Below are 20,634 nucleotides of genomic sequence, written 5' to 3'. Positions count from 1 at the left end.
ATACATAATAAAATAGCAGGAAAAGTGAAGACTTACTAGCACTGGGAATAAGTAGACAAAACGTGAATGAAACATGGATAGACAGATAGTGCAAAGTAATGGAACAAAGGATAGTGTGGCTGGAGAACACTGGTAGGAGAATGTGTAACAAAATAAAGCACATTTGCAAAGAAACAACAACCAATAACCTGCAAGATGCAAGGTTTGTGGCGGGCATATAAAGTCAGTGAAGCAGATGAGGGGATTAATCCAGGGAAGGATTGATCACCTGCAGGTAAGGTGCAAATTTGTCCAAAATTCACAAGAGCAGTAAACCATGTGTTCTGCAGGTGTAATAAAAACCAGCCAAATACTAAAAGAGGTAAAAAGATTTTGACAAACTAAAATGTATGCAGATATCATGTTTCTACTAGAGACCCATTCAACCAAAAAAGAAACCTTAAAGCTGAATACACAGAAACACTTAGGGGTATTTACTAAAGCTTTTAAAAAGGATAAGTGGGGGTCTTGTCCATAGCAACCAATCTGATTGTAGCTATAATTTATTCAGTGCAATCTACAAAATGAAAGCTAGACTCTGATTGGTTGCTATGGGCAATACCTACACTTTTCCTTTTAGAAGCTTTATTAAATCTACCCCTTAGTGTTAGCCCTTGCATAATTTAATCCCAATGTCAGAGGGGTTGCAGTATTGATAAGTAAAGGACTTTAATGGACCATCCACTCTACTCTTACAGACAGAGAATGGAGATATAGCATCCTTGATGTAACATTAGAGGGTAATAGATACATGTTGTTTAACCTGTATGCACATAATAAATATAGCAAATCCTTTTCCCAAAATATAATGGCCAAACTATATGACTTCACTACATTGACACTCCCCTGATGGTAGATGGGGAAAAAGAAAACTCTTAGAACCGAGTCAGATACCATATAGAAAAGGAATGTACTGGCTTATTGGCATAACAGGGCACTCTATCTCATATTGATTATATACTAATATCAGTCTATTACCGAAATTAATTGAGACCAATATAGAACCAATAAGAATGTCAGACCATGCACACGTGAAACCCATCTTGTACAGGTGTTGTGATGTGCGTACACTTGGGGTATTCTGATGTTGCTTGGTACCCCAATTGCTGTCGCCCTCCTCTACTGCTCCGGCTATGGCGTTAGTATGGCATCCACCACCAGGGGGCCCCTTGAATACTCAGAATTGTAAATCACAGTTTCAGTGGAGTGACCACTAGTGGCGGTGCAGTGCAAATGTACATAAACATTGGGCACCAGGCCATCTCAGTTCAAAATAGCAATAAAATTTATTATACTCCTCTTTGTCCAGCACGATAATCATAAAGGTTTCATTCAAATTTTTCATAAGAACTCCAACTCCTTCAGCACACACTTAGGAGTAATAAAATAATTCAGGCAGTTCACATACCTGGTGTTGTCGGTACAGTTATTATGCAGCAATAGTCAGAGCCAATCATATACACAGTCATAGTCCTTAGGTTCTTGCACTACTCTCATGCACACCATCCCCTACATCAAGGACCCTTCTTTGCAACCTTAGCCACACTGTCTTCATGCAGTGACCCCCTTCATGGTATGGGGGTACTTTCCAAGGGGGCTCCTAATGTGGCTGTACGGAGTAATTCCCCACTATCCGGGGACCTCCCTTCATCCCTCTGCTCATTAACACTAATTTCCATTCATTTCCATTAAATTTTGACAACCTCACCGGTCACAATATTATTTTCATACACTTTCAAACAAAGATTGCAGCAGTTCTTGTCAGTGATAAGAGAAAGGCCATTGTCATGCCTGGGCATAAGACCCAAAATCCACCTCTTAAGTGTGGAATTATTTTTACACAAATCCTGACAACAGTTGTCTAGTCATTTGTAGCGTTTTTAAAGCCCACTCAGTAGAGGTAGGAACCTTAACCATCTAGGATCCTTATCCATGTTACAGCATTTTAAGCAAGTTCATGGAAAGCTGTTGGGAAAAAACAAGCAGTCCAGCACCATCTACCTACCTTCTCTCATCTAGATCCCAGCACCTGCAATCTACGCCCCCAACACCTTCATCATCAATATCCCCAGAAGTGATGGGAGTTAGTCCTGCATCCAAGTTCCTAATTCTAGATGACTCCTCCTCTAACCATGATCCTCTGAAGAATTATTGAGCGTTAGTCCCACTGCTGCTGCTGCTGCTGGGGGTGGATCTTCAACCCAGATGAAGACTAGTAGTAGTTTACAACAATTGACTGTTAAACAATCCTTTGCTAGAGGAAGAAAGTAAGAAAGCTGTCACCGAGTCGCAAAGCGGATCACATATGCCATGGGGACTATGCTAGTATTAGATCTGCGTCCAATGTCCACTTTTAATGCAGCTGGTTTTAGACAGTTACTTGAGGTTACTTCTGTCCCTATTACCAAATTCCATCACAATACCATTTTACTAGAAAGCTATTCCTCACCTCTACCAGAAGGTTCATAAAAATGAAAATATTGGGCTACAAATTGTTACCCACTGTACACTTAACCACAGATATGGGGACAAGCGGAACTGGGCAAACTAAAGATTATATGACTGTGACAGCCCACTAGGTTGGTGATTACCTTCACCAGCAGGAACAGCAGCAGCATGTACCCAAGTACGTCACATTTTTCAGAAGTAGGCCACTCTGTGTATCAGCGGCTTCAGTAAGAGGCATACAGCTGACAATCTGTTACAAAAAGTAAGGGATGTCATTGCAACATGGCTTATCCTGCTTGGATTCTCTTGATTATATGTGATTTCTGATAACGACACCAATATTGTTAGAGCATTACAGAGGGGGGGGGGGGAAATCCATCACATTTCCTGTTTTGCTCACACAATCAACTTGGTGTTACAGAAATTTTAGAAAAAAAATGACAATAACATGCAGGAGATGCTGTTGTGTCCCGAAAAATTTAGGGTCATTTTCGGGATTGTGCAACAGCATGTAGGAGAGTGCAGCAGCTACAAGAATACTAGCATTTGAGGGGAATGTCATTTAGTCCAGCGAAGTAGTCACCGGTGAAGAGAGTGCAGGCACGGTTAGCTTGAGTCAAGTGATTGCCTTAATTATACTTTTTGAGAAGCAGCTAGAGAAATTTTACGGATGAAATAAAACAAAGCAAATCTGCTAACTATATTGTAATTGTAGATTAAGTACTTAATTCGCTTCGCCAGGATCCAAGAGCTATCAACATCTTGTAATGACGTCTACACCTTCAGTTTCTCTGGCAACTGCTTGTCGGAAAAACTTAGCTTTCCCAAAACACCCAGTGGTGATGCAGATGAGTCAGCACATCATTTTGATATTTGCTCTGCTCTAAAAGAATTGGCCAAAAATCGTGACAGCTCTGCCATAAAATGAAACACAAATTCCATGAGGAAGGCCATTATCGGCAATTACATCAAAGTACACAGACTTCTATGATGGTGGATTCCAGCAGGGATGAATTAGTATTGTTTGAGGAAGACGTACACAATGATGAGGATGAATATGATGAAAATGTAGATTACAGCAGGTGCTGAAATCTAGCTAAGAGAAGGGAGCTACCCTGGTATGCCTGGTAATATTTTGGGTAGAATGGTATCTTGGCAATTTTATGCTTTTCTACTATAAACTTTTACTTTTTTTAGAGAGGTTTATTTTTCGTTAAATAGGTACAAGCTTTTTATTTATATTTTTGTTTACCTGACTTAAAACCAATATGCACTTCAACATAGGCTTTATGTATGAGCTATGGCACAATACAATGTCACGGAGACTTGAAGAACACTGACAACCCTATTATTACAATTTCTGTTTCAGCACTGAACCCTGCCACCTCTCCTGTTTCTGAGTGAGCTATGGTACAATAAAATGTAATTGCAGATTTAGCCCAAGCCAGGCAGGCCTATAATTTCTATTTCAGCAATTACAATTAGCAATGGAGAAATGGAGCTCTTCTCTTTGGGTGTTACCTATATAACGCAGTAGAATTTGCCTGCAAATTCTACAGACAAGCCTGCTTGTCTTCCTATTCATTTTTGACTATTAGCAATTGAGCACTCATCTTTGGGTGTATATTAGACCCTACACTTATCAGTGCAAATTCAGAAAAATACAGTTTAATCCCTGCTAGGCCCTTCCTAAACAATACAGTGCTTTATTAGAATTTCAGCACTCACAAAATGCAGCTTTTTTAGAAGGGGGTATATGAGACCCCAAACACTTTGTAGTGCAAATTCAGAAAAATACAGTGCTATATTAGAATTTCAGCACTCAGAAAATACAACTTTTTTAGAAGGGGGTATATGAGACCCCAAAAACTTTGTAGTGAATATTCAGAAAAATGCCTGCTCTATACTGCTCAATTCCTGCTCTATACTGTGACCTAACCCTTCTCTGTCCCTCTCTCAAATGGCGCTAGATCGCTGTGGAGGCGGTTATTTATTGATTCTAAAACTCTCAAGATCCGAGATCCAACAACGTCATGATGATGTTTTGGCTCATTTTAGAATCCGAATAGGCGCGAGACGGCTCGGTACTCGGATCCCCGAAGTTTGGGTGGGTTCGGTTTCAAAGAAAAGTTAAAGAAAGGAGGGACAATAGCAGCATGACACACAGGGGTTAAAGAAAATAGGGACAAGCAGCATGACACAGAGGGGTTAAAAAATGAGGGACAAGCAGCATGACACAGAGGGGTTAAAGAAAAGAGGGACAAGACAAGCAGCATGGCACAGGGGGTTAAACAAATGAAGGATAAATGCAGAGAGGCACAGGGGGTTAAAGAAAGGAGGTACAATAGCAGCATGGCACAGGGGGTTAAAGAAAAGAGGGAAAAGCAGCATGGCACAGGGGGTTAAAGAAAGAAGGGACAAAAGCAGCATGGCACAGGGCATTAAAGAAAAGAGGGACAAGCAGCATGGCACAGGGGGTTAAAGAAAAGAGGGACAAGCAGCATGGCACAGGGGGTTAAAGAAAGGGGCAAAGGCAGCATGGATGGCGCAGTGTGATCCTAAGGGGGCATAGCGTGGTGATGATAAAGTGGCACAGTAATGTGTGTGTGATGGCACGTAGCTTTTGGCAATGTAGTGTGTGTGAGGTAGCTGGTGGCTAATTAATGGCTGCTATTTTGTTTGCGGGGTAATGGAATACTATTTTAATGTTGGGGCTGGAGGAAGGCCTAATTGTTAATCATGGATGTTACTGATTTAACTGTGGGGCTGGCTGTAATTTTCTAAATGTAGCCATTTTTTTTCCAAATAGGTCCTCCAACATTCCAGGATCCGGACAAGCCGCAACTAAAGAAACCAGCAGCCACATGTGGTAAAAGTGAGAAGAACAGGTAGGACAGAGCAGCATAGTGTGTGAAATGTTGTGATTCTAGTAGGGACAATGCCAATGTTTGGTGAGCACAGTGGGCACAGGCCAAGACTGAACTGTTTCTGTACACACTGCATTCTTCCTATACTACACAAGGGTGCTAGATGTCCTGAAAGTCAGGAGTGCTTGGACAAATGTCACGCTCCGGGGAATTCAGGACCTAGTGATTTTATTGTGCATTGCCACGCCCCCAATTGTGTGACCATACACGTGAAAAAAAATTCTTACTCAACTATTAGGGGGGGGGGGGGGAGGGGCATGAATTTGTTGTACCGGGGCCCTGAATTCCTCTTGGCAGCCCTAGTCTTCATTATAGTAAGTCGCAATGTTAGATATATATCGGAATTACTGCATTCAGAATTATTTGGTCATGATACCGGGTGTCGGCATTCCAAAGACCGGTATAACGTACCTAACCCGAATGCACAGTTAATTTTTTTAATAAAAATACACAGACCCCAATGTTAAAAAAAAAAAAATGTAATTAAATAAACAAACATTTCAAAAAGAAAAAAATCACATATTATAGTTTTTTTCTATTAAATCAACAATCTATATCAGAAATCGGTGAAATGGATAATGTTGCAGAGGTCTAGAGTAAATTCCATGTGTGAAACCAAGGCTTTCCGATGACTACACTTTAATGCTGACCCTCCAACGCCACAAAATTTCAAACATTATTTCCTCAAGTTACTTACATTCAAAAGCCTCCTCCTCCTGTGCTTACTCCTGGCCCTTCTCCTCACTGCCATCCTTTACTCCAGGCCCTGGTAGTCATTGGCCTCCTCCCGAGCCTGCTCCTGGCCCTCCTCCTCATTGGTCTTCTCCAGGGCTTGCTCCTTGCTGTCCTCCTCCTCGGCCTCCTCCTGGCTTTCCTCTTGGCTCTCCTTCTGCTGATCCTCCTACTGACTTTACTGGGGCTTTTACTGGGGACATTAACTGTGCCTGGGGGGGGGGAGAGGGGGATATTTACTGTCCCTGGGGGGTAGAGGGGGACATTAACTGTGACTGGGGGGAGGGGAGAAGCGGACATCAACTGTGCCTAGGGGTGGGGGATATTAACTTATTAACTGTGCCTGGGGGAGAGGGGGGCATTAACTGTACCTGGGGGTGGGGGAGAGGAGGACATTAACTGTGCCTAGGGGGGGAGAGGGGGGCATTAACTGCGTGGAGGGGAGAGGGACATTATCTGTGCCGGGGGGGACATTAACTGTGCCTGGGGGGGAGAGGGGGGACATTAACTGTACCTGGGGGGGAAGGGGCACATCAACTGTGAAGGGGGGGCATTCACTGTGAATGCGGGGAGAGGGTTACATTTACTTTGGTGAGAGGGGAACATTTAGTGTGATGAGGGAGTGGGGGAAATGTACTGTGATGAAGGATGGGGCGCATGTATGGCAAAGAGGGAGGGGGGCACATGTATGGGGAGGTGGGGGGGATCTGCCGGATTAATTGGTACTGGGCCCCACAGTTTCTGATGGCAGCCCTGCATACAGGATATGGTTGATGACAGAATAATTGACAGATGAGGCAGACAACTTACAGGTGATATTTGTCTAATGCCTTTTACATTGACAAATTAAGCATATTACCATTTAGAGCATTGCATCAATCAAATCAAACAGTTAAGCAATCAGTTGAAGTTAATAATTGCAATTAACAGAGAACACATATCTCCTAATCTCAACCCTGAGGCCTTCCAAGAGCCACAGCTGCCGCCTCCACAAATTGCTCCAATGACGCTGGAGCTGGACAATGCTGCACTTACAGTTTAGCTGCATCCTTATCCTGTGGCCAACAGAATGATAAGCACAAAACTTATCTTTGATAGTAATAAAATGGCCCATCGATGGGTACAAATCCTCCATGGTGGCTGTGAGTATCCTCAGCTCTGCCCATGTAAATGTTGCAGCCCTCATTTATGCAAGTGAATGATTCTCCAACATTCGGCTCTGTGACTGGCTCTCAATGCACATATAGACGTACACACATCACTTGTGAATCCCTTCAATACCGTATGTATACTATACACTAAATATGAAAGAAAAAACATCCAACCTCATTTGGGTCTATATTATATATTGGAGAAGAAATATGATGATACTATATACATTGCCAAATGCCACAAACTTAACTATCTGTCAATTACTATTACTGTAAGTGCATTGTGCATTGAAAATAAAGAATAACCTATCTGTATTAAATGGTGAGTGCCCACTCTATTTTTTGAATATGTATATATATGTATATATATCTAAGTGTGTGTATGTGTATTTATATAGATATATACATATATATATCTAACCAATCAGCAGTGAGGTAACCTTTCTAATTTGCATATTATAAAATTATACGGAGCAGCTGATTCACTTCTCCATTGTTTTCACTGCTTTCTGAAAAGTGCACAGTGACTTTCCGAACACCCCGTATATATATATATATCTATATATATATATATATATATATATATATATATAGATACACACACACACATACACACACACACACACACACACACACACACACACACACACACAAGTGGATGGCCTGTGGAGGGGGAAACAGTTGATTGGCTGTTGCACTTATATACGTATCCTTCCTAATCTTTTGATTGGTGAGCACAATGGCCTCTGTCTGACCCTTTCGGGGCATTTAGGTAATCTTTCTAATGCCTGTCTTTTGTCTTTCCTTCAGATATATCCAAAGAAAACTTACAAAACACTACTGCTCTCAGCAGCATTCTTGCAATCAATTTGCCATCTTATCCTTGACGAGTACAATGGCCTCTGTCTGACCCTTTCAGGGCATTTAAGTATCCTTCGTAATGCCTGTCTTTTGTCTTACTTTTAGACAAATTAAAAAATGTTGAGCGAGGAGCATGCAGGGCCCAGTCAGGCCTCGGAATCCACTGCATCTGCTTCAAAAAGGAGACAGCCTATTTTCACTTCACAGGTGGTCGAGATCCTGGTCCAGCTGGTGGTGGAGAAGCTCCACTCCACCAACTGGCAGCTCTCTGCCCCAGCTTAAGTTAGGATCAGGGATGAGATTACAGTGCAGGTCAGAGATTAAAAAACATTATTTTTTCCTTTGGACCACTGATTCATATTTTGCTATCTGCAATCTTAGTACTGGTCAGATCATTGTACTGTCGAAGTCAGCAAATTGGATAAAGTCATCTCAATTAATATCGAGCAAACTTGATTGTCTTTGTCTGAAATTATGCGTAGTGCACGCTACGGCGTGGAAGGGCGTATCCAGCCGCAACACGTGGCAATAACAGTTTTTACACTTTTGTATACATTCGCACTAACACACACATTTGTAAATAGTACACATTAATCGTAGTTGCAACACAATAAACAGATATATAAAAGTGATGGATTGCGCTAAACACAGCTGCTGCTGTTCTTCCTATTAAAATCCCACAATATTCCAAATAAATAGATAATGAATAAATAACTGCATAGGAATACTCAGCGCTGCTGATGGTAATCACATAAACATATCATACCCAAAAATAAACACAAATAAACATCAACAATATGTGAAAAAAACATACATGTGGATAAACCATATCATAAATAAGGTTTCAAAATACTTATATTTTGGTGAAAAATAGATCCTTGCATCACAATGTTCTGATTTTTCTCTCCGTATAATATACGGCAGGGCCGGATTTACCGCTAGGCAACCTAGGCACCTGCCTAGGGCCTAGCGGCTCTGGGGGGGCACAGCTGGGGGGGACAGGAGTAATTTTAAAAAAAATGAAAAAAAAAAAAAAAAATTCGGCCCCTCCCCCGACTCGCGGCAGCCCCCCCGCGACTCGTGCGGGGGGGGGGGGGTGCCGCGAGTCGGGGGAGGGGGGGTGCCGCGAATCAGAGGAGGGGGGGTCGGGTGCCGCGAATCGGGTCCCGGCAGCCTCTTCTCCTCTCAGTGATAGAGAGAGGAGGAGAGGCTGCCGGGACCCGACGAGCGATCACGTGACTCTTTCTCTTTTTTTTTTTACATCTGGACTGACGGAGGAGGAGCAGCGCGCAATAGAAAGGTAAGTAAAACAAGGGACAGAAGTGGTGATGGTGAAGGGGCACAGAAGTGGTGATGGTGAAGGGGCACAGAAGTGGTGATGGTGAAGGGGCACAGAAGTGGTGAAGGGGCACAGAAGTGGTGATGGTGAAGGGGCACAGAAGTGGTGATGGTGATGGGCACAGAGGTGGTGAAGGGCACAGAGATGGTGATTGGCACAGAAGTGGTGATGGTGATTGGCACAGAAGTGGTGATGGGCACAGAGGTGGTGATGGTGAAGGGCACAGAGGTGGTGATGGTGAAGGGGCACAGAATTGGTGATGGTGATTGGCACAGAGGTGGTGATGGTGAAGGGCACAGAGGTGGTGATGGTGAAGAGGCACAGAGGTGGTGATGGTGATTGGCACAGAAGTGGTGATGGTGAAGGGCACAGAGGTGGTAATGGGCACAGAGGTGGTGATGGTGATTGGCACAGTGGTGGTGATGGTGATTGGCACAGAGGTGATGGTGAAAGGGCACATGTGATATTGTGAAGGGGCAAAAGTGACAATGAAGGGGCACAGTGTGATGATAGAGGGACAAAAGTGACAAGAGCACATACTTGGATTTATGCGTATTATTTTTGCAAACAACTTAAGTAAGTATTTCTGCCCTGACTTCAATATTTATTATGTTGTTTTGACCCAACTACTTAAAAAAACGGGACTGCTTGGTAATTATTTAGGGGTGCCTTTTTCTGCAGCAGGGTGGCCTTGCTCTTTTCACATGTTAGGTACGCCCCCAAAGATGCAAGCCACGCCCTCACCTCCTTTGGCGGCGCAGCGGCGGCACATGCTTTCATACTTTCATATCTACTAACTATAGGGGTATATGGTAGGCATGCGGCGGCACATGCTTTCACTTCTACGTAACTATAGGGGTATATGGTAGGCTGCAAAAATATAGTGCTATGGATTGTTGCAGGGAGGGGCCCCAAAAACAGTATCCTGCCTAGGGCCCTATGAGGTCTAAATCCGGCTCTGATATACGGTGGTACATGTCACAAATGTACAGAAAATGTACATGCCACGAACAGCACCTCCTGCACTGACCTCTCCTTTTTTAGGATATTCTGCATCACCAAGTTTATTGTGTTTGCAAAGTATGGTACATGTTGAAATTCACCCAGTCGTAATGTACACACAATGTTCGCTCCTGTTATGAACTTGCACTTAGAATAGCCTTTTTCCAAGATGGCCGGTACTCAGGGCCTGATCAGCCAATAGGCTGACCAGGCTGCAGCCTGGGGCGCTGGAGCCTGGGGGGCGCAGCGGCACGGAGATTATTTTTTTTTCACTGCCATTTTTTTTAAATTTAGGCAGCGCCGGGTCTGCATCATCGGGACTGCCCCTGGTGTAAAGGGGGCGGCCCGACTGTCACTACTACATGACAGGCAGTCTGGCAGCGATCGCTGCTAGCTGCCTGTCAGGACGGCCGCGGGAGCTTCTTACTGTGGTCACGTGAGATCAGGACTTCCGCATTTCACGTGACCACAGTAAGAAGCGCCCGTGGACGCACTGACAGGCAGCTAGCAGCGATCGCTGCCAGACTGCCTGTCATGTATAGCGCTGGAGAGAAGACTGCTGTGCAGGAAGAACAGGTAAGTCCTTATGACTGAGGGCGGAGGGGCTGGTAACAATGCTAAGGGGGCAGGTGAAGAGGTTAATGGGGGCAAATGACAATGCTAAGGGGGGCAGGTGAAGAGGCTAATGGGGGCATATAACAATGCTAATGGGGGCATATAACAATGCTAAAGGGGGCAGGTGAAGAGGCTAATGGGGCAGATAACAATGCTAAGGGGGCAGGTGAAGAGGCTAATGGGGGCAAATGACAATGCTAAGGGGGGCAGATGAAGAGGCTAATGGGGGCAGATAACAATGCTAAGGGGGCAGATGAAGAGGCTAATGGGGCAGATAACAATGCTAAGGGGGCAGGTGAAGAGGCTAATGGGGCAGATAACAATGCTAAGGGGCAGATGAAGAGGCTAATGGGGCAGATAACAATGCTAAGGGGCAGGTGAAGAGGCTAATGGGGCAGATAACAATGCTAAGGGGGCAGGTGAAGAGGCTAATGGTGCAGATAACAATGCTAAGGGGGCAGGTGAAGAGGCTAATGGGGCAGATAACAATGCTAAGGGGGCAGGTGAAGAGGCTAATGGGGCAGATAACAATGCTAAGGGGGCAGGTGAAGAGGCTAATGGGGGCAGATAAAATGATAAGGGGGCAGGTGAAGAGGCTAATGGGGCAGATAACAATGCTAAGGGGGCAGGTGAAGAGGCTAATGGGGCAGATAACAATGCTAAGGGGGCAGGTGAAGAGGCTAATGGGGCAGATAACAATGCTAAGGGGGCAGGTGAAGAGGCTAATGGGGCAAATGACAATGCTAAGGGGGGCAGGTGAAGAGGCTAATGGGGGCATATAACAATGCTAATGGGGGCATATAACAATGCTAAAGGGGGCAGGTGAAGAGGCTAATGGGGCAGATAACAATGCTAAGGGGGCAGGTGAAGAGGCTAATGGGGGCAAATGACAATGCTAAGGGGGCAGGTGAAGAGGCTAATGGGGGCAGATAACAATGCTAAGGGGGCAGGTGAAGAGGCTAATAGGGGCAGATAACAATGCTAAGGGGGCAGGTGAAGAGGCTAATGGGGCAGATAACAATGCTAAGGGGGCAGTTGAAGAGGCTAATGGGGCAGATAACAATGTTAAGGGGGCAGATGAAGAGGCTAATGGGGCAGATAACAATGCTAAGGGGGCAGGTGAAGAGGCTAATGGGGGCAGATAACAATGATAAGGGGGCAGGTGAAGAGGCTAATGGGGCAGATAACAATGCTAAGGGGGCAGGTGAAGAGGCTAATGGGGCAGATAACAATGCTAAGGGGGCAGGTGAAGAGGCTAATGGGGACAGATAACAATGCTATGGGGGCAGGTGAAGACGCTAATTGGGGAAGATAACAATGCTAAGGGGGCAGGTGAAGAGGCTAATGGGGCAGATAACAATGCTAAGGGGGCAGGTGAAGAGGCTAATGGGACAGATAACAATGCTAAGGGGGCAGGTGAAGAGGCTAATGGGGCAGATAACAATGCTAAGGGGGCAGGTGAAGAGGCTAATGGGGCAGATAACAATGCTAAGGGGGCAGGTGAAGAGGCTAATGGGGGCAGATAACAATGCTAAGGGGGCAGGTGAAGAGGCTAATGGGGGCAGATAACAATGCTAAGGGAGCAGGTGAAGAGGCTAATGGGGCAGATAACAATGCTAAGGGGGCAGATAGTGCTAAAGGGGCAGGTGATGAGGCTGATCGGGGCTGATGAAATGGTTAAGAGGACTATTTAAAAAACTAGAGCAGGTTTGGGGGGGCATAATCTTTGTATTATGTGGCGATTATGAGGATGGTCTCTGTGGTTCTAGGGTCATTAGAATGCTAAATATTAGTCAGGTGGGGCTGATAGAGGTTTATATTTGATTATAGCTCTTTGACAACAATTTTCATATGTTTTATTGCCTACATATGCCTGTGCTATGGGGTAGTTTTATCTGGCCACAATGGACTGTTGTGTTTTGGAGCCTAATCATTCAGGATTTGTTGACATTTAGCATTATAATACAATTGCTGCATATTTTCAAAACAGGACCCAGACTTTCCAGAAGCCAGCTAGAAGACAACAAAGCTGCAAGAACAGGGAACAGAGAAGAGCAAGAACAGGTAAGAGAGAATGCACTCTGTCTGAATTTGAATGCTGGCGAATTCTCCTGAATATACATATTCAGGAGTATTCCTATACGCTTATATTGGGGGGGGGGGGGGGGGCGCTGTGGCGGTAATAGCCTAGGGTGGCTGGTACCCTTGATCGGGCCCTGCCGGTACTGTCTCATGAAGATTCCATCTTGGATCTCATTTCCTGTTTTGGCCTATAAAAGACACTTTCTGTTTTTAAACCTTTGCTTGTGTATTGTGTTTGAATCTGAACCAGAGGTTTCCCCAGAACCTTGCTTCTTCTTGTGATATAGATTGCATTTGTTAAATACATCTACCAGATCTTTATGTGCATTGGGTCTATTGACTTCACTTGTTGGATATTTTAGATTTGTATATCAAAATAAATCTTGTTTACTTTAGAACTACCTGACTATTGGATTTAATCTGTGGCTAAGTGGTTAGCACTTCTGCCTCACAGCACTGGGGTCATGAGTTCAGTTCCCGACCATGACCTTATCTGTGAGAAGTTTGTATGTTCTCCCCGTGTTTGCGTGGGTTTCCTCTGGTTACCTCCCACACTCCAAAAACATACTAGTAGGTTAATTGGCTGCTATCAAATTGACCCTAGTTTCTCTCTCTATGTTTGTCTGTGTGTGTGTGTTAGGAAATATAGACTGTAAGCTCCAATGGGCCAGGGACTGATGTGAATTGAATGCTGGACTAATAATGATGAAGTTAATGATGAAGGTGTTGACATCGCTGAGGTTAGCAATTGTCTATCCATTCGGCTGCTACCTGATGCTGGGCTGTTTGCTACTTTACACAATTTGCCGTTTTTGTAATCATAACTTGATAGAACTCACTGCAAATGACATCACAGAGCTGCCTAGTGGATTATCGTCTCTACTTCTACTTATTTTGGCCTGTAGTTAAACGCAATTATCATCATCCTCCTCATTTTCTCATTCAAGTATAACACATTCATTTTCAGTTCCACATTTATCTTTCTCAAACTCTTGCACATTTGCAAACTCCCAAAGAAGCCTCCTTAATTTCTAGATGTAAATCCTCATCATTAATATTACTAGTACTAATACTCATCCTCATATTTTCAAATGCTCAAGGAATTTTGGAAGAAGACTGCTCTATGAGATATGTCTATTAACTAACAAGACTGTGATTCTACCTAGTAAACAAAGTAGTCAGAACCAATTATAACTGCATATGTAGTAACCTTGAACCGGTCTGAACCTGCATGACAAGCTGCAACACTCCATGACATTCAGTTGATTGTGAGTCGCCATTTAGTTTTGTTGTGTTTTCAGTAGAGTGCCGAAAAAATGCTTAGTAAAATTGCACAAAACACCAACAGAATGTTTTCAAATGCTTACTACGGCCTATGGGAATGACTGCCTTTCTCATGCGCGTGTGTTTGAGTGGCACAAAAGATTTAGTGAGGGACGTGGGAATGTCAAAGATGATGATCGCCCTGGACGACCTTGCACTTCAAGAACCGAAATTTTTTTTAGAAAACAGTAAGATTGTTCTCAAAGACCGCCGTCTCAGTGTTCGAATGATAGCTGAATCCGTGAACATTGACAAAGACACCGTATGGAAAATTCTGCATTAGGATCTTAACATGACGAAAGTTTGTGCAAAGATGGTCCCAAGGGTTCTCACACCAGAGCAAAAAGAACGTTGCAAGGGATGTTGTGTTGTCATTCCACAGCAACTTGACACAGATCCAAACCTGTTTCAGAAAGTAATCACATGTGATGAGACCTGGATCTTCCAGCACAATCCTGAAACCAAAAGACAATGCACTTGGTCATTACCAAGAATGAAAAAAGTTTGTCAAAGCAAGTCAAAATTCAAAGCAATGCTTATTGTTTTTTTTTATATCAAGGGTGTAAGTTTGGAAAAATGGGTTCCAGAAGGCACAAAAATTAATCAGCATTTTTATAAGGAAGTTTTGCAAAATCTTAGAGAAAGAGTCAGAAAGAAACAGCTGCAACTGTTGAACAATGGTTTCTTTCTTCATGAGGACAATGCGCCTGCTCACACACCACTTTCTGGCAGTTTTTGACCGATAAACACATTACTACACTTGAACATCCTCCATTTTCTCCCGATTTAGCACCTTGCGATTTATTTTTTTTCCAAAAGTTAAATCAGTGTTTAAAGGGACACATTTTGAGTCAGTTGATGCTGTAAAGAAGAAAACGGCAGATATGTTGAAACAAGTGACATAAATTGATTTGCTCCATGCCTTCGACCAGTGGAAAACATGACTATAACGATGTATTAGTGCAAATGGGGAGTATATTGAAGGGGACAAACATTAAATTTGTAATACCAATAAATACAGGTGAGTTATTTAATCAGTCTCGTTATTTAATAGACATACCTCGTATAATGACCTCAGTCTCACATATATATTTGATGGATAGTATCCTCCTAAGTACCGCAACGTAAAACATATTACCGTTATTACGGTAATATTAACCCGGCTTTCTGCACACAGCTCAGGGAGCTGCGAGCGAAAGCCAGCGCTAAAACTACCATAATAACTATATTTAAATGCACTATTACCGTAATACCGGAAATAGTGCACAGGCAGCGTTACCTTTTACAGTAACGCGGCCAACTGAATTTCCCCCCTTAGACTCTCCTCAGAGTTCTGTGAGTGCCTAAGTTGTTCTTCAGCCTCAGTGTTATTTTCAGGCACTGATTTGGCTGTTTTGGAGGTGACAGTGACAGACCTACACTATGAGCGAGAAAGTAGCACATTGGAAGTTTTGAAAGATGCATGACCATATTGGGTACTCTTTTTGCAATGGCCATTCTAGTATATATACTAGTACCAGTTGTAGAAGGATCCCTACTAGCAAAATGCATTCATTGTCTGAGCCTTGTTTTGTCGCTGCGGGTGCTATTGAAAAGCCGGGATGTGCAGGCTGTCAGGATCTGCCTCGCTTCCTCTGCAGCACCTTGTCAGGATGGAATTGGATTGGACTTTATTATCATGTTTCGCTGAATGTGTTATCAGCAGTACCTCTGATCCACCAGAGGTGCTGCTATTGTGCTTGCTTCTCTGTCTCTTAGGAGTTACCTTGCTGCAGTATTATCTCCTGCATCTGGGTCTTTCCTATTTAGACCTGTCACTCCTTGCATACCTTGCTGGTCATTGTTGTTGCTGTTGCTGTTCTATGCTGCTGTGCTGTTCCCTGCTGTTCTCTACTGTGCTCCTTGTTCACTTGTCCCCTGGGATTTCTTCATATTACCTGTTTACCTGCATCATCCGTGATTCTGGTATTTTTGCTTTCTGCATCTCCCTGCAATCCTTATTCTATACCTACACCATTCGGTTTGTACCATCCAGCAATAAACATTGTGTGTTTCACCATATTCCAGGCTCCTTAGCTGTGACTTCTGCATTGAAGTGTGACACAGGCTTAATTGAATATGCCCTTCTAGATTTTAGAAGAAATATATAGGTTTTTGGGGGCTGTACTGACACTCATAGGCAAACACCCTGTTTTTTGACCGCTTAATAAATACGTCACTGAATGACCCACACAAGTATTGATTTAATAAAAAGCTTCAGATTTTAGAATATATAGGATTTTTGGGGTGTACTGCTGCTTACGATCACGCACAAACACCCTGTTTTTTCCCACTTAGTACTGATGTTGCTGACTGCCCCTTACAAGTATAGATTTAAATAGAAATTTATAGGTTTTTTTTGGATATACTGCTCTTTACGCTCAGGCACAAACACCCTGTTTTTTTTCCACTAAGTACAGATGTCACTGAATGAATGACTCTCACAAATATTTATTGAAATAGAATACACTTTTATTTATATATATGGTGTTTTGGGGTGTGCAGCTGCACTAACGCTCACACGCACACACCCTGCTTTTGTACCGCCAAATGAAGATGTCACTACCCCACACAAGATGACTTTTACTAGAAACACTTTACATTTTAAAATAAATAAATCTAATTGTTTTAGGGTTCTGCTAAGAGTCATACAGTAAAAGCACACTGTTTTTCTCCACTGAATAGTAGTTCAGAATGATGTCTATATTATAATATATATATATATATGGATAGATAAACAAGTATGGCGCTCCAATGTGTAATATTGATAGTAATATGGGAAGATGTAATAAAATGTGTACCATATAGATGAAATCAATGATCATATGTTGGGAACGGAGTTCCTCTTCTGAGGTAGTGTCTCCCCCTCTCCAGTAATAGCGATAATGTGGGTCAGAAAATAGAAAAACACAAATAGTGTAATAGAGTTTATGTACTGTATCACCACATGTAATAAACCTCCACCAGGATCAATTGTTAGCCCGGCACCAAATGGGTTAATCTTATGAGTACACCTCCAAAAAACACCAACAGCTTATACTGCGTACCAGATGCTGCAGAGTGAACTCTGAAATAGCAGTCCCTCAGTCAAAAGGTCATCCAGGGCGGAAATGGATGAAAAATAGACAAGGGATGCAATGTGAAAATATGAAAATGACAATTTATTAAAACGAATAGTAGTAACTCACATATAGTTGTAGTAACGATGCCAATAGCAACCACAGCTCAACGCGTTTCGTCCCAACACAGTGGGACTTCCTCAGGAGCAAAAAAACACACATGTTGAACATTCAAAACGCCGGCTTTATAACCGGACAGTCGCGCCATTTTGGCGCATGCGCAGAACCGCCATCTACTGCGCATGCGTGAAAAGAAACTTTATCGATATGTACAATCTTAGGATTAGAGGACAATTCCTCCATTGGAGACAAATTCACTACAACACACGCATATTAACAGGTACAGTAATATACATAAAAAATACAAATAAAAGAACAGCCATCCATATGGATGTACAAAGACAAATATTGTCTAGATAATAAAAATATGAATATATCTACATGTGATCTGGTTATCTAAATATACACTAAGACCTCTATCTAAATGCATTAAAACCTAAAAAAGCAACTTACACACTTATTGCCATACATTATAACATATGCCTAATAAGGTATAGATATGTTCTATAAAATGTTAAAAATTATTAAAAATTATTAATAATTAATAATTATTATATATTATATATATATATATATATATATACATTAATAACAGCCAGTAGCCACTATTCCATCTAAACTCTCTGACAAACTGAGAACCAATTGATTAGCAAATTGCTTTAGATGATCCATACAGAAATAAACAAAGTTAACAAATTCCCTGCACGCTGTCTGTTCTAAAATAACAGATGAGAACACATGGAAGGGCTTTATATAAAGGATTTTGATCCAAGACTCGCAAGATCTGACTAGGATTCTGACTGATAGTGAAACATCTCTTCTCCTTAAAGGACTAAAATTTTCTCCAACTGATACCCATGATCATTTCAAAGTCTATATAGATGTCCAAAAATAAATTTGCACGCTAACCTTAACTTTTTTTTTCCATCAAAAGGATAAACAAATAGAAAAAAGGTATTAATTACAGAAATAAGAGAACAGGAAACAAATAGATCTAATAAAATTAAATTTAAAAAGAAATCAGCATTTTACCCAACTTATGTCAAAGGACCGTATATATAGTTTTAATAAACTCATTTCAGACAATATCACAAATTTGTTGAAATCTTTTAAGAAACACAAATATAACCTTGCAAAAAAAGAAAGGTTAGCCTTGATAAGTTTACAAAAGGCTGATAAAAACATCATAAAATCCGTGGATAATGGAGGGGTGTGGTTGTTTTAGACCGAGGAATGTATATTGGAGAAATATAAAGACATCTAAAAGGTCACATATTGTCAACTCAAGCAAGATCCTCCTTTGCAAATAAAAGAAAAATACGGTAACCTCATTTACAAATATAACAAGGGCAAGTGTTAAATAATGATGAATTATCATATCTACAGTAAATCATCCCACTATTCCACATATTTATGTATTGCCCAAGATACATAAGAGTACTATTAAACCCCCTGGTAGACCGATCATCTTGGGCATAAATAGAATCACAATGAATCTATCATTCTTTATAGAATTCCACTTACAGCCATTGGTAACAAAACTCTGGCTTACTTGAATGACACGGGATATGTCCTTAATACGTTTTCTAATATAAGGTGGCAAGAAAATTATATTCTCACAACAGCAGACATGACTGCATTATACATGATAAAACAACATAAGAAAGGTTAAAATCAATAGAATTCTTTTTAAAACAGACATACTGTTCCATTAAACTAGTGGAGTTTTTAATGGAAGGGATCCAATATATTTTAGAGAACAACTATTTCTACTATAATGTCAATTATTTCCTCCAGACTGTAGGCACAGCCATGGGCACAAGGCTTGCCCCAAGATGTGCCAATTTATTTATGGTCTACTGGGAACATCACTATTTTGGGGCTAACAACCCCTTTAGGGCAAATATGGTGTACTGGCATTGTTATGTTGATGATGTTTTGTTTAGAGAGAGATACTAATTCTTTGGATTTATTTTATACCTATTTGAACACAAATGAATATAACACTTAATTCACCTTTTCTTGTAGCAGGAATTCTATGAACTTTTTAGATTTAAATATCTATATAGATCAAGGTTGTATCCAGTCCGAAATTTACAAAAAAATCCACAGATGTTAATTCTTATTTACTGTGTGGTAGCGAACACCATGAGAATTGACTTTAAAGAGTGCCCTACAGCCAATTCTTAACAGTAAGGAGGAAGTGCATTAATGAATCCATATTTCTGGATCAATTAGATTCAATGAAATCTGAGTTTCAGCAAAAAGATTATACTGAGCAAGAATTAGAATATGCCAAAATGAAAGTGTTCAAAACCAATAGATCAGATCTATTGATCCCTAAAAAGAAAATAACATAATAGGATTTAACAAAGGAACTCTCAGTCCACCTTTACCACTCAATTTAGCCATCATTATAAAAGCTAAAAAAAAATTGTGAGGTCACACTGGAGACTTCCATAAAGACCCAGTGTTACACCAAATCTCACCATACGTTTAGATGCAAAAGTGCTCCTACCTTGAAGGAAAAATGAGTGAAGGGACCTCTCAAGGAATATTAGGAGAAAAATTATATCAAAACACAAGGTTTGTTTAGATGTGAGGATTGTTGTCACAATCAGTAGTGTTAGAGGAGTACACGTACAGTCTGCTCATGTTGGCACATCCTTCTAGAAGGAGGGGATTCTAACGGAGTAGGAGATTTTCGCCAGAGGCTCCCGTAAAGGCGCTTGGTCTTCACAGCTCCATGACCACAGGTCGCGATTCTCCTTGGAGGTGATGAGCGAAAATGTAAAGAGATCCAGAATTATAACTGAAGATGCTTTGGATGAGGAGTACCAGGAAGGCTGCGAGATTAGGAGACAGTAGAGCAGTGTGCTATTTAACACAGGAGGCTG

This window comes from Mixophyes fleayi, chromosome 3 (genome assembly GCF_038048845.1).
Source record: "Mixophyes fleayi isolate aMixFle1 chromosome 3, aMixFle1.hap1, whole genome shotgun sequence".
Taxonomy (NCBI): domain Eukaryota; kingdom Metazoa; phylum Chordata; class Amphibia; order Anura; family Limnodynastidae; genus Mixophyes; species Mixophyes fleayi.
The sequence above is the reverse complement of the archived record's forward strand: the minus strand, read 5'-3'. Positions refer to the sequence as shown.